The sequence below is a fragment of the Ctenocephalides felis genome, unplaced genomic scaffold (assembly GCF_003426905.1).
Source record: "Ctenocephalides felis isolate EL2017-DRISC unplaced genomic scaffold, ASM342690v1 CF-g0.4_SCAFFOLD_03571, whole genome shotgun sequence".
Lineage (NCBI taxonomy): Eukaryota > Metazoa > Arthropoda > Insecta > Siphonaptera > Pulicidae > Ctenocephalides > Ctenocephalides felis.
Window position 1 is genome coordinate 46,539,685 of NW_020539725.1, and position 12,134 is coordinate 46,551,818.

Here is a 12,134-nt window from a genome sequence, read left to right on the forward strand (position 1 = left end):
CAAATACTTGTTCTGTTATTAACCAACCATATAATTGTTGTGTGTAATACAACCTAGTATGTAATATTAAGTTTCGCACCGAGATGAACTTGACTATGTATTCAAATTGCTAATTGTTAGACAAATCGAATATGCAAATAGCCTTTTGTTATGCATGACACCTAAAACTTGATAGCATCTTTAGTGCAACAGCTAGTGGGATAATTTTCTCATATTGTTGTAGATAGTGCAATTTGGAGTTACATGCTGATCGTCGATCATTGCAAAATAGACTTTGAGGTAAGTTCTCTGGTAATATAGACATGGACCTTACATTACATGGACTCCTAGTCCTCATAGGTTTTCCATTATATGAAGTGTATAAAATTAGAAGGGGACTGTGACGTCACTTACTGATCGAACGTTACCGACAATCGAGGAACACTCTCGATTGATTAAATGTCAAATGTCATAATTATATTCACGTGCCTAACTTAGAATTGAATCGTGTGTTTGAAATTATTAAATTGCTGTCAATCGGAAGTGTTCTACAATAGTCGGCAACGCTCGTTTAGCAAGTGGCGTTACAGTCTCTTTCTATCTTTATACTCTTATTTTGCGCTGCACTAGCAGACCATGCAATGTAAGGTCTGTGAATATCTACCTTTCTTCTTGTAAAATGGTGTTAAAGACTTCCCAAAAAGCTATGGATTTGCAGTGCGATCAGGCGTTTTCACATAGAACCTAAGTTTACATATGTGTTATGAATTCACGTCAAAAAGATGTAGTTATGATAACATTCTTTCTTGATATTTGTGGATTTTCTAGGTAAGGTTTTATTTCTAAAAAGCCTGACTGCACCAACTACCATTTTATAAGAAGAAGTAGCGTTGTTATGGCAACGCTATGTTACGGTCTATTTCACCGGAGGCTCCTTTGATTGATTTACTTATATATTATGCATCTCAAAATAATATTCCATTAAAATTCTTCATAACTATCAAATTCAAAGCTATTATCTTCTTAATATAGTTTATAAATTCTCTTGTATCAAGTTTCTAAACAAAGTTAACTTATTGACTGGTTGGTTGGTGCAACAGAGCATCCTAGCAAAACCATTATTTCCGTAAACTTGATTGCACCAACTTGTGTATATTGACGTGGAGCAGCTACCTCAGGTGCATTACTTCTCGTCCAATATAATATCGTCGACATTAAAGCTTCCGGCAAAACTGGGCCATATTATACATACATATATATATATATATATATATATATATATATATATATATATATATATATGTATATATATATATATATATATGACGTTCGAATAATTATTATCTGTTGTTGGGTTGCAATCTACTGTGCAATCGATGCATATGGATCAGAATGATTTACAGCGAGAGGGTAATAAAGTTATAGTAGTATAATGATACTTATGTAGAACTATGTTTGTAGAGATAAATATATTTTTTGACTGCATTTTCGGTTATTGAGGTACAATTCTTCAAAAAGACTGTTTACAAATAAATCGTTTTAGTCTTCTTTGGTTCATCACTACATAAAATATAAGCCCAAAGGACTAATCATGCATCGTGACCAACCTTTACCGGGTGCAGAATGGAAAAAGACAATTTTGCAACAAATGCAAAATCTCACCTTTTTACCGGTGGATACTTTGGTCTGTTTTTAACAGTTATTTCTTGTTTACTTGGAGTACATGATAAATGCCAATTACCTTCGACAGGTTTTAATTTTTTTTTTGGCTATGTAATGCTTGCGATATAGTACTATGCCAATCCATTATGTCATTTTGTCCAAAAGTGAACAAAAATAACAATGAAATCAAACACCTGATAATTAGAATAAAGTTTATCGAAATAACTAGAACTAGAATAAGTTTATTGATTTTATTAGAAATAAATAATTTCTTTCCCAAAAAACAAGACAAATCCACCCTGGAAATAAACTTTTGAAGGCGAGATACACGTTTGAACGTATTACTGCGACAAGACTGTGGCAATGACGCTCAACATCTGACAGGTTTGTCATTCTTCATATTATACAGTTCTAAAAACCTTACTAAAATTAGCCAATTTTCTAATAAGAAATGTCAAATACTACTAGATTTTTTATTTACAATAAGTATCTCATTAAAATTATCAAATTTAAAGAAAAACTCTAACTACCCTTATTTGCTTCTATGTCTTTTATTCAAAGCAATTCTCCTCAAACCCAGTGTTTTTCTTATAACGAACTTAGTTCTTTCAATTTAATACTCGGAGTTGTTTTGTTTCGAGATTCCTTCAAGATCTCATTAAATGCGTTTGGATATTACGAGGAAAACGGCGTCGCCGGCGAACATGAACACTTAAAATGCTTTTATTATCTCATCCAAGTTGGGTCAAGAGCTAAATATCAGCTATCCACCATCTGAATATCATCATTTGGTGAAATTGTGAGCCTATATAAAGTTAAGAGAAGGGTGTAATTTCTATCGAATTATATTAACCTAATAGTAGGGATTGTTTATTTATTGCTTCTATATGCAATTAGTACTAATTGCTATTACTCTCTAATGATGCCTAATTGATAACAAATGTATAGTAGGTAATAAGTATGATCTCAATGTTCATTATTTTGTTATGCAATTATTATGACTATGATATTTTTTTTATCGATGGTCAATTATAACTTCAGTGAAGTTTACTCTCTTATTGACATGCCAAAGAAGAAGTTTATGTTTTTGCCAGAAAATCCAATTTGTTTATGCTTCTCAGTTTTTGTTAAGCATGTTCAACTTTTTAGTTTTAATTTGTATGTTTTAGTTTTGAACCAAAAACTAGTATTGCTAATAATTTTGTAATTTCGTTCTTGATAGAACTCTGTTTCATTATAATCGAACGTTTATAATTGAAAATTAACTATTGCGAATGCATTGGCTATTATAGTTCTTAGTATGCAGAAAGAACTAAGTTCTTGAGATGTGTCTTTAACAGACGAGAACATCGTGCAGTTCTTAATTTAATTTGAACGTTATAAGAAGATAAGATCATAATTGAATTAGTACGTGATTAATGTATATGATGGTTGGTTATGTTTTGTTGTGATTGGAGTTCTATCAACAAAGATAGAACTCCGTTCTTGAGAAAATTAAAAGAACAATAAATATTTTACGGAGTTTTCGGGGTTCTTGTAGAACTTTAGTACGTATACAAACTATCTTGCGCGTAGTGTGTTAAATTGAAGCACACACGCGGCATCTCTGATACTCAGTATCACTAATGTGATACTCAATATGTATATTAAATATTTAAATTTTTAATAATATTTTTATACTTCCGTGTTTTTATTAAAATTTTGGACAATTCTAGTCAAGTGCCAAGTTTACTAGAACATCGTCTCGTACTTAATTTAATCACTCAACATAATTAAATCAGACCGTGATTAATGTATATGATAGTTGGTTGTTATGGTTTGTTGTGATTGGAGTTCTATCCACAAAGATAGAACTCCGTTCTTGAGAAAATTAAAAGAACAATAATTATTTTACAATTTTGCGGAGTTCTTGCAGAACTTTAGTACGTTTACAAACTGTCTTGTGCGTAGTGTGTTAAATTGAAGCGCACGCGCGCCATCTTTGGTACGCCATCATTATTATATAGGATTGAATATATAATATAAAATTTTAAATTATTAATAATATTTTCATACCTCCGTCTTTTTTTATTTTTGGACAATTTTAAGCCCCTTTCTAATTTTTAAAAAGCCATCTGATGAGACTTGGGAGCACTGACGTGACTAATGTTGGTACTCGATTTGATCAAATGGCTTTTGATTATTTTACATCAGTGCAGCAAAAAAAATATCGACAAAAGTTTTTTATACTTTTGAAATGTTGGTTATGAACAAAGAATGATATTGTTATGTTGGATTTTTGGGCAAAATTAAATTTTTTCTTTAGAATGTTAATTATATTGAGCCAAAAGTTTACATCTACGTTTGTAATCTCATAGATCAATCATAAGTTCATTTTTATCAATTGACTTTGAAATTGAAATGACATTTTAATTCATATCATACTATGTTTTTTGTATAATTTAATTGGAAATAATGTAAAAAGTTTTCAGGATGCATTTAACCTACGAAAATGCTGATATATGTATGCAGCAAACTTTTGTATTGTGCTTCTTGCAGAACCTTACACATTAGTGTCAAAACATTGTAGTAACAAGTAAAGTTCAAAATTAATCGTATCAGTTTCATTGTGCAATGCCTCTGTAAATAACTAAAACTTAAGTCATTACAAACTATTACTTTGTTGTAGGTTTTGTTATTTTCTAATTAATAATTTATCTACATAAAATTGAAAAAGATTTTTAACTTTGAGAAAACAATGTTTCATTATGAATTTATATATCGATTTCAGGTAAGCTTGTTTTATTATCTGAGGGCAATCTTAGGGAAATACAAGAGAAAATGGTGAAAAATAAAGGTTATATTGGGAACAATGTAAGTCATTGGGTAAGAAAACTAGGAGCTTATTATAACAATTTTCCAGATCTACTGAATAATTCTACGAAAAATGATGCACCTGCATACTTTTGTATACTGTAGACAGTTCTAGTTCAATTATGCACATGATCTTGGGCAGAGATCCAGTCTCATTTCTGAGAAGCAAGATTTGCAGATCCGTCTCTTCGCGAAACCGGACTTCCGATTTTCAAAGTTGACGGTTCTTAACTCTAGTTTGCAAACTCCTAAGATGAAATTGGTGTGAATTTGAAATGATAATTTATATCATATAATTGCAGCAAATTTATTCTATTTATTTCCTCACCAAAAAGACATCTGTAGATATATATTTTAGCATCCACATTTAATTCAAATGCAAACTCGTTACATAAGTTTTTACACAAGACCATTTGTCACACTATTATGGGGCTTCAGAGACAAAACACAATGATGTAACTTTTGTATAATTCACCATATAGCACAATAACAGAACAATTCAGTTAATGACTGTTGGAATTTGTTTCCGAACTCCGGACGCCAGAAAAAGCTCAACTTTTGGAGCGACATTCATTGGTAAAAGATTCGTTTTTGATATGCATGAGATAAAAAGGAGAGTTTTTGAATATTCGCGGAATTCATAAAAATACATGTATTATAATTAATTATATAACATAACAATTCTCGTTTCACGGTATCTTAAAAAGTGGAAGACAGGTAGGTGAGTGGACAGGTAGCCAAGTGAACAGGTAAACAGGTAGGCAAGTAGACAAGTAGATTATAAGGAAATAGACATATAGACAAAGTGAGTCACATTGACTGGTTGACAAGTTTGCAAGTTGTCAGGTAGACAGACAAGTAGCTAAGTAAAATAAGAGACAAGTAGGCAGGTCACCTCGTGAGCAAATCGATTGGTAGGCAGATAGACAGGTAAATGAGTAGACAACTGTTCAGGTAAACAGGTGGACGAGTAAGAAGGTACAAAACTAGGCAAGTTGACAAATTAGATCGGTAGATACTTAGCCAGGCAGTTACTTAATCAGGGAAACAAGTAACTATTTAAAAATTAAGTTATGTTTAAATAAAGTATTTATTGATTAAATCGCTTGCTTACACATATTGCGAAATTCATGTAAACCTTAGAGCAAGGAAAATGCAAATAATCCAATTTTTTCAGTTTCTTATCACAAACCCCCAAAAGTTAATTCATAAGCTTCTAAATTTAGAAGATTATTTGTATATATGGAACTTATAATATGCACACAACTTACATATATCTGTGTGTTTGTATGTGTGTATGTGTATGTATATAAAAATTATATTATGTAGAAGTTCTTTTAACTTCATATATCAAAGATCGCAAGGATACACGTTTCCTGGAAGCAATGGATTGTAATATGAAGCAGAGTGTCGTTTGTGAGACCACGCTTCATTGAACTTTACAAGAAAATGAGTAGAAATTATTTTCTGAAAATCCGCTCAAGTAGGAATTTAATACTATTCCAAGAATAGAAAACTAATGGCATGCTAGCATACATTGATGTAAGAAGTCCATTTCATAACTCATAAATAAATGTAATTTTAATTAGGTATAGATTGATGCTACTATACCCAAAAATATTAAAATAAATAAAAGATAAGAAGTTTTAATCTTTGAAAAATATTAATGGGTTCATTGAAGTTTCAATTAAGCCAAACACTTTGCATAACTGTAGGTGTTCTATTAGCTTAAAATCAAAGTTATGCATGATAAATATTATCGCAGCTTCCCTACAACTAACAAAGTCTCGAACAAAATATTACTATTATAAATCACACGAAGAATAGCAAACTCTTCATCCCATCAAATATAATTTTCTCCTGAAATAATTTTACATAAATTTGCTCGTGAAAATGTAAACAGGTACTATATCGCAAAGAAACTTTATTAAATATTTATCCACGATAGGATCATTTAGATAGCATCTCAGAGATTTTAACCTGATAAGCGACGATTTCATTATTATTCCATTCTTCCACGTCATCTAATTATATGAAAAGTTGCTCATGTTCTCGAAGAAAAGCTACAAAATCAAGTGTATCGAGTTTTCCTCTGTAATCCATAGGTACCCGTTCTGCGTACGATAATAACATTAGTTTATTATCAAAGTTACAAAACGTAATGAATCTGTAATTAGAATATCGGTTGAACGCAAACAAAAGGCGTAAAATACTTTTTGAAAGTCGAACTCCCAAATGAATCGAGTTTCGGAAAATTTGGTTTACTTTTCTCTAAACTTTCCACAATAATAATTTCGAGAAAATTACGCGCTTCGCTTGATCGGGTGAAAAACAATTAGTGGTCGGGCTGCCGAATTATAAATGAAATTATGCATAACCTTCCCCAAAGTTTATCGGTATTTATAAAATAAACTGAATTCGTAATGGTTCCCGCATAATGAATTTTATGTATACAAATTAGTTTATGTTACGTTTGGCGCATTTAGTAAGCAAATTCTCAATTGAATAAGTTATATTATTAATTATGTTTTGTTTGACATTCTGATAAACAAATTTAAATTGAATATTGTTTATAATATTAATACAATCGAATCCACTTTCTGTCGCTTTCAGTCAATGGAATTTGTTCACCTGTCTATAAATCGACCAGCTTATCTGTATATCAGAACATGTATATGTATGTTCACTTGTCCAACCTATGTTTATTTTCTAACCTGTCAACCTATATACTTATTCTCCTGCATTCCTGCCGTGTCTGTCTATTCGTCTTCCTGTCTATTTGTTTTTCCGTCTACTTGTCTTCTTGTCTACATGTTTTCCTTTCTATTCGTCTTCTTGTACATGTCTTCCTTTCTATTTATCTTCCTTTCTATTCGTCTTCCTGTCTATTCATTTTCCCTTCTATTCGTCTTCCGGTCTATTCGTCTTCCGGTTTATTCGTCTTCCTTTCTATTCTCCTTTCTTTCTATTTGCCTTCCTTTCTATTCGTCTTCCTGCCTATTCGCCTTCCTTTCTATTCGTCTTCCTGTCTATTCGTCTTGATTTCTATTCGTCTTCCTTTCTATTCGTCTTCTTGTCAATTCGTCCTTCTGTCTGCTTGCCTTCCTGTCTACCTGTCTACTCGTCTAGTTATCTTCCGGTCCATCTGTATACTTATGTCTGCCAGTCTACTGGTCAAATCCACAAAAAGCACAAACACCTTCTTTCATTTTTTACAAAATATACCAAAATGAGCCGCAACTGTTTGAAGTTAGAAGATTCTAACGATTATGAAGTGCCTAGACGTTCTCCATTATATTAGTACTAAATAGTCATATGCATATGAAAGGATATGTTACATCTAATATAAGTTTGTGTGCTGCGTATGTTATGTTCTCGACACAATAATTTTCCAAGACTACGATTTGGAACGAAATTAATATGTGACTAAAACTATCTTCAAAGTTATTTGCTGAAACGTCTTGATGTTATCCGTAATAAACCTCTTTCTCTGAAAACATGTAGAGGAAAACGAGAATTTATTTCCATAGGCACAATTTACGTACAAAGAGGAAAATTAGATAGAAAATAGTTCAAAAGCAATTTTTTCTTTTTTTATTTTGTCATTATTTATACTGGTTGTACTTTTGTCAACTGTTCATTCCTTACATGCAAATTTTTATACATATTTGTAGTTGGTGCGCAAATATATGAATTCATATCCGGCATTCTTGCAGTATGATTTCAATCCAGTTTCCTTTTCAGAATTGTGTGCAGTAGATTTATGACTTCTCCCACTCTTCTCTTGGCAGTGGTTGCTGATTTGTGATTTTGCCTGCTTCGCCATATATATACTCCTCCAAATTCTCCTTATATATACTCCTCCAAATTCGCAGATACAAAGGAATATTATATATATATATATATATATATATATATATATATATATATATATATATATCTCAAGTATTATTCTCGTGACAGGACCGTAAATTTAGTGAAATAATTCCCAATGGTCGTTCGAGTCAAGTCACGCGCGCGTTTGTATTTTAAACGGTGCGCGCCAAAATCAAATTCCTTCAGAAAAGTTTCGGTAACTTTTCCACACAAAATTAGGGGTTACTCTCTGAAGGTTCGACGGGTGCTGAGCAAGGATTTGGTAAAATAGTTGAATGAATTCGTGAAATGAGATGTTTCGGATAATTAGATTCACAAGATTTGGAATCAAGAATTTGACTAAAACGCTGAAGATTAGAAAATTTTAATCAAGTTTTAGTTAATTTATTATATACAAATATTGAGTAAATTAGTTACGAATATTTTGTATTATTAATATCATATTATTATAACAAAAAAATTTAGTAAGGTAGGGCAACTTCTAAGATCATTTCCTACTTGAAATATTAATTTTGCTAGAGTTGACAGTGTATTTACAAATAGTACAATACAACAAATATAAAATTCGAGCTATGGCTTGTGTAATATCTGTAACATTAAGCAATTCATATATGAAATCATTAATATATCGAATTGCATAGCTAGTTATTTTACATTTGACCTTTGCAAAAAGTTAAAAGCTTTTGGAAAATACGTCTTCAAGTTAAATGTTTGATATACGTCTGCTAAGTTGCATGATTTACCAACTATAATATATATATATATATATATATATATATATATATATATATATTCATTTAAGCTTTGGAGAACCCAATTAAGAAAACTGCTTATAAGCAAAAAAACGACCTTACATCACTTGCTATTTTGTATGAGAAAAATAATAGAAATCTTTTAATATGATAAAATAGAATACATATGTAATATGTATACATATGTAATGTTTCAAGAATGATTCATTAATATTTGTCAATATTAACTTACATCAATAGTCTCATGTCTCACCTTAGTCTTATCATCTTTTACGCAAAATAATTAAAATTTTCAAAGCATTTATTCATATATAAATTTTAGGTTATAGCTATAAAACTATGCCAAAAATTCTAAAAATAAGGAATTAATTAATGTTAAATTTTGTTAAAATTATTATTTCATAATATATAAATTTTAATAATTTTGTTGTGTTTGTAGATTTTAAAATGCTTTGGATATTTTAGCCTTTAAAGTAATCTGCAATAACTTTTATATTATAATAAATTATTTTTCTTGGTTAAACTGTTTTAAATTAATTTTACCAGATTATGTTTCACCTCGATTTAATATAGCGAGATGATTAAATCTTGATCAAAAACAAGATGATTGACGTAAATCAAAATATTTTGGGCCATGCCATTGATTGATATCATATTAATATTTCATTACTGGTGAAATGTACCATGAATTCTATGAGAGAGAATTTCGCAAAATTGATCATTCCAAAAGCATATAAATAAAAGATAAATAGTTTCAGCAACTATTTTATTGAATTCAAAGTAAAAACATAAGATAAGGAGTAACGCAACCACAATTATAATGTTCTGTCATAAACAAGAACATTTAAACATTTCAACATTTATGTGAAAAAATCAGGTTAAAATAAATTTATTGCTCACAATTCGGAGAAATTGATATACCAATTCAAATTATTAGGTTTGCATACAGGCGGATCATGGGTTCAATCCCCGTCATGATTAGCCATGGTATCAGCGACATCAGTTTTTACTTAGGAATATACATCTTAATTGACTTAATAGACTTAATAGACCTACTCGGAATCGCTACATCATATTGAACAATTAGTCAGACTTATCAGATAAATTCTAATAATAAAGCAACCAAATATGGATGAGCCAACCGTTGGGTTACCACCTAAAAATACGACATAAGAAGAAGTTTCAGTCCAACAGGTTATTGGACATACGGTTGACAAAATCAATTTGTTATTAACAATAAGGCTTAATAAAAAAATCTATTTTATCTTAATTATGAGGTATTCTATACCGCTCAAATAATTTGAACAAAAAATTTATATTGATCAGCAGTTTTTGATAGAAATAATTTTCTGATCGAGTTCACTGAACATTTTAAAATATGTTTCTTGACGTTTTATAAAAATAAACAACGAATTGTAAAAAAACATATTACTACCTTCGTGCAGATGAATTTCTTTAGTTCAGTTTAGTTTTATGGATAATAAAATGGGTTTTGGTTTTAGTACTTTTATAAAACTTTTTTAATTAATTTATTGTACTTTTATATTACACACACACACACACACACACATATATATATATATATATATATATATATATATATATATAAAAGTCTTCTGTAATGGTGTATGAATTGATACGCCTCCTAAACGGCTATTCGGATTTCAAGATGTGGGAAAATATAAACCTAAAGTAATATCGCAGAAAAAAAACGGAGAAAATTGCAAAAAACTACATAACATTGTTTGACGGACATTAAATAGAATATTAAAAAGTATAGGATAGGACATTAAAAATTTGGAACTTAAATTGTAGACGTAGGTATAGGACAATGTCTGTCGGGGCATCTAGTATATATATATTTGTATGTGTATGCATGTGGGTGTGTTTTCCTATAATAAATCCAATGTATTAGACTTATGTATCAGACCTTGGGTGTAGACACAGAACAAGAGATAGGCTGATCCCTACATTGTCAAACTTCTGGAAATCTGACAAAACACATATGGTGATCTATTTCAGCAACATCACATACATAAATTCACAGTTTTATATTTGAAAACTATTTCAAAGTGAGTTAAGCAATTAATTCAAAAATTTGTATCCTGTACTTTTAATTAGCCAAAATAAAAAATGTTTCATCTCAAGAAAGTAAAAAAACGTCATATAAAGCTAGATCTAGATTTTGGAGGAATGTGTAGTTTTGTAAAAGATGATCTTTTAGTAATTGATAAATACTGTATTTAGTTTAAAAGTGATGTGATGTGAAGAAATTCAAATCTTATATCCTCATCCCCCCTAATTCAAATCCTATATCATTTATCCTTATCCATAAGGTATTTCAACTGAGATGAAAATCATATAATTTCAGTTTATAAAAATTCCTAAAACTTTTAAAATCCAATTCTCAATTTCCTATAAATAGACTAGATTACTTTGTTCTGTTAAATTTTTTCGTCCCAAAAGTTTGATATCGATTGTTCTTATCCATTTAAAATGTATGATGTAACTTCCAAAAGTTTAGTTCTCGTTTTTGTTCCATGTGCCAATTCCAGATAACTAGATGCATTTTAAAATGCACATTCGTGTGCCTCGGAAAACCACAACTTAAATGACAAAATAAAATGAAATAGATAAATTCTAGAACTAAATGAAAATATCACTAGAAATTGCTTTTAATTTAAGCTTTTTTTAAATAGTTTTCTGGCTAAGCTTTGTTTTGGAAAAGATGATAAGATGTTCCAGAGCTAAGTTGGAAATTATATATGTAAACTTAATATAAGCTGTGGTGATAAAAATTTTATTACGACAGAAAATTTCATGCAAATGATTCTTTTTTTATATAAATTTCTATTATTATTTTTTTATTTATATTTTTGTTTATATTTCACATTTCAAAATAAATCTACATGAATATTTATTATGTTAAGAAAATAGTCAAGATGTTAAGTAGGTATGGGTACTATGTTAAATTTGATAATTTCTTCGCATTTATATTTAATAATCATTTTT

The 12,134-nt window shown here is 30.0% G+C and overlaps 2 non-coding genes across 2 annotated transcripts; both read right to left on the minus strand.

The window, feature by feature from the left end:
- Positions 1 to 3,091: 3,091 nt before the first annotated feature.
- On the minus strand, positions 3,092 to 3,156 carry LOC113387102. Its single transcript, XR_003368070.1, has one exon. It is a non-coding gene; the product is annotated as a U7 small nuclear RNA (small nuclear RNA).
- A 311-nt stretch (positions 3,157 to 3,467) lies between these two features.
- LOC113387101 lies at positions 3,468 to 3,532 on the minus strand. Its single transcript, XR_003368069.1, has one exon. It is a non-coding gene; the product is annotated as a U7 small nuclear RNA (small nuclear RNA).
- Positions 3,533 to 12,134: the final 8,602 nt, after the last annotated feature.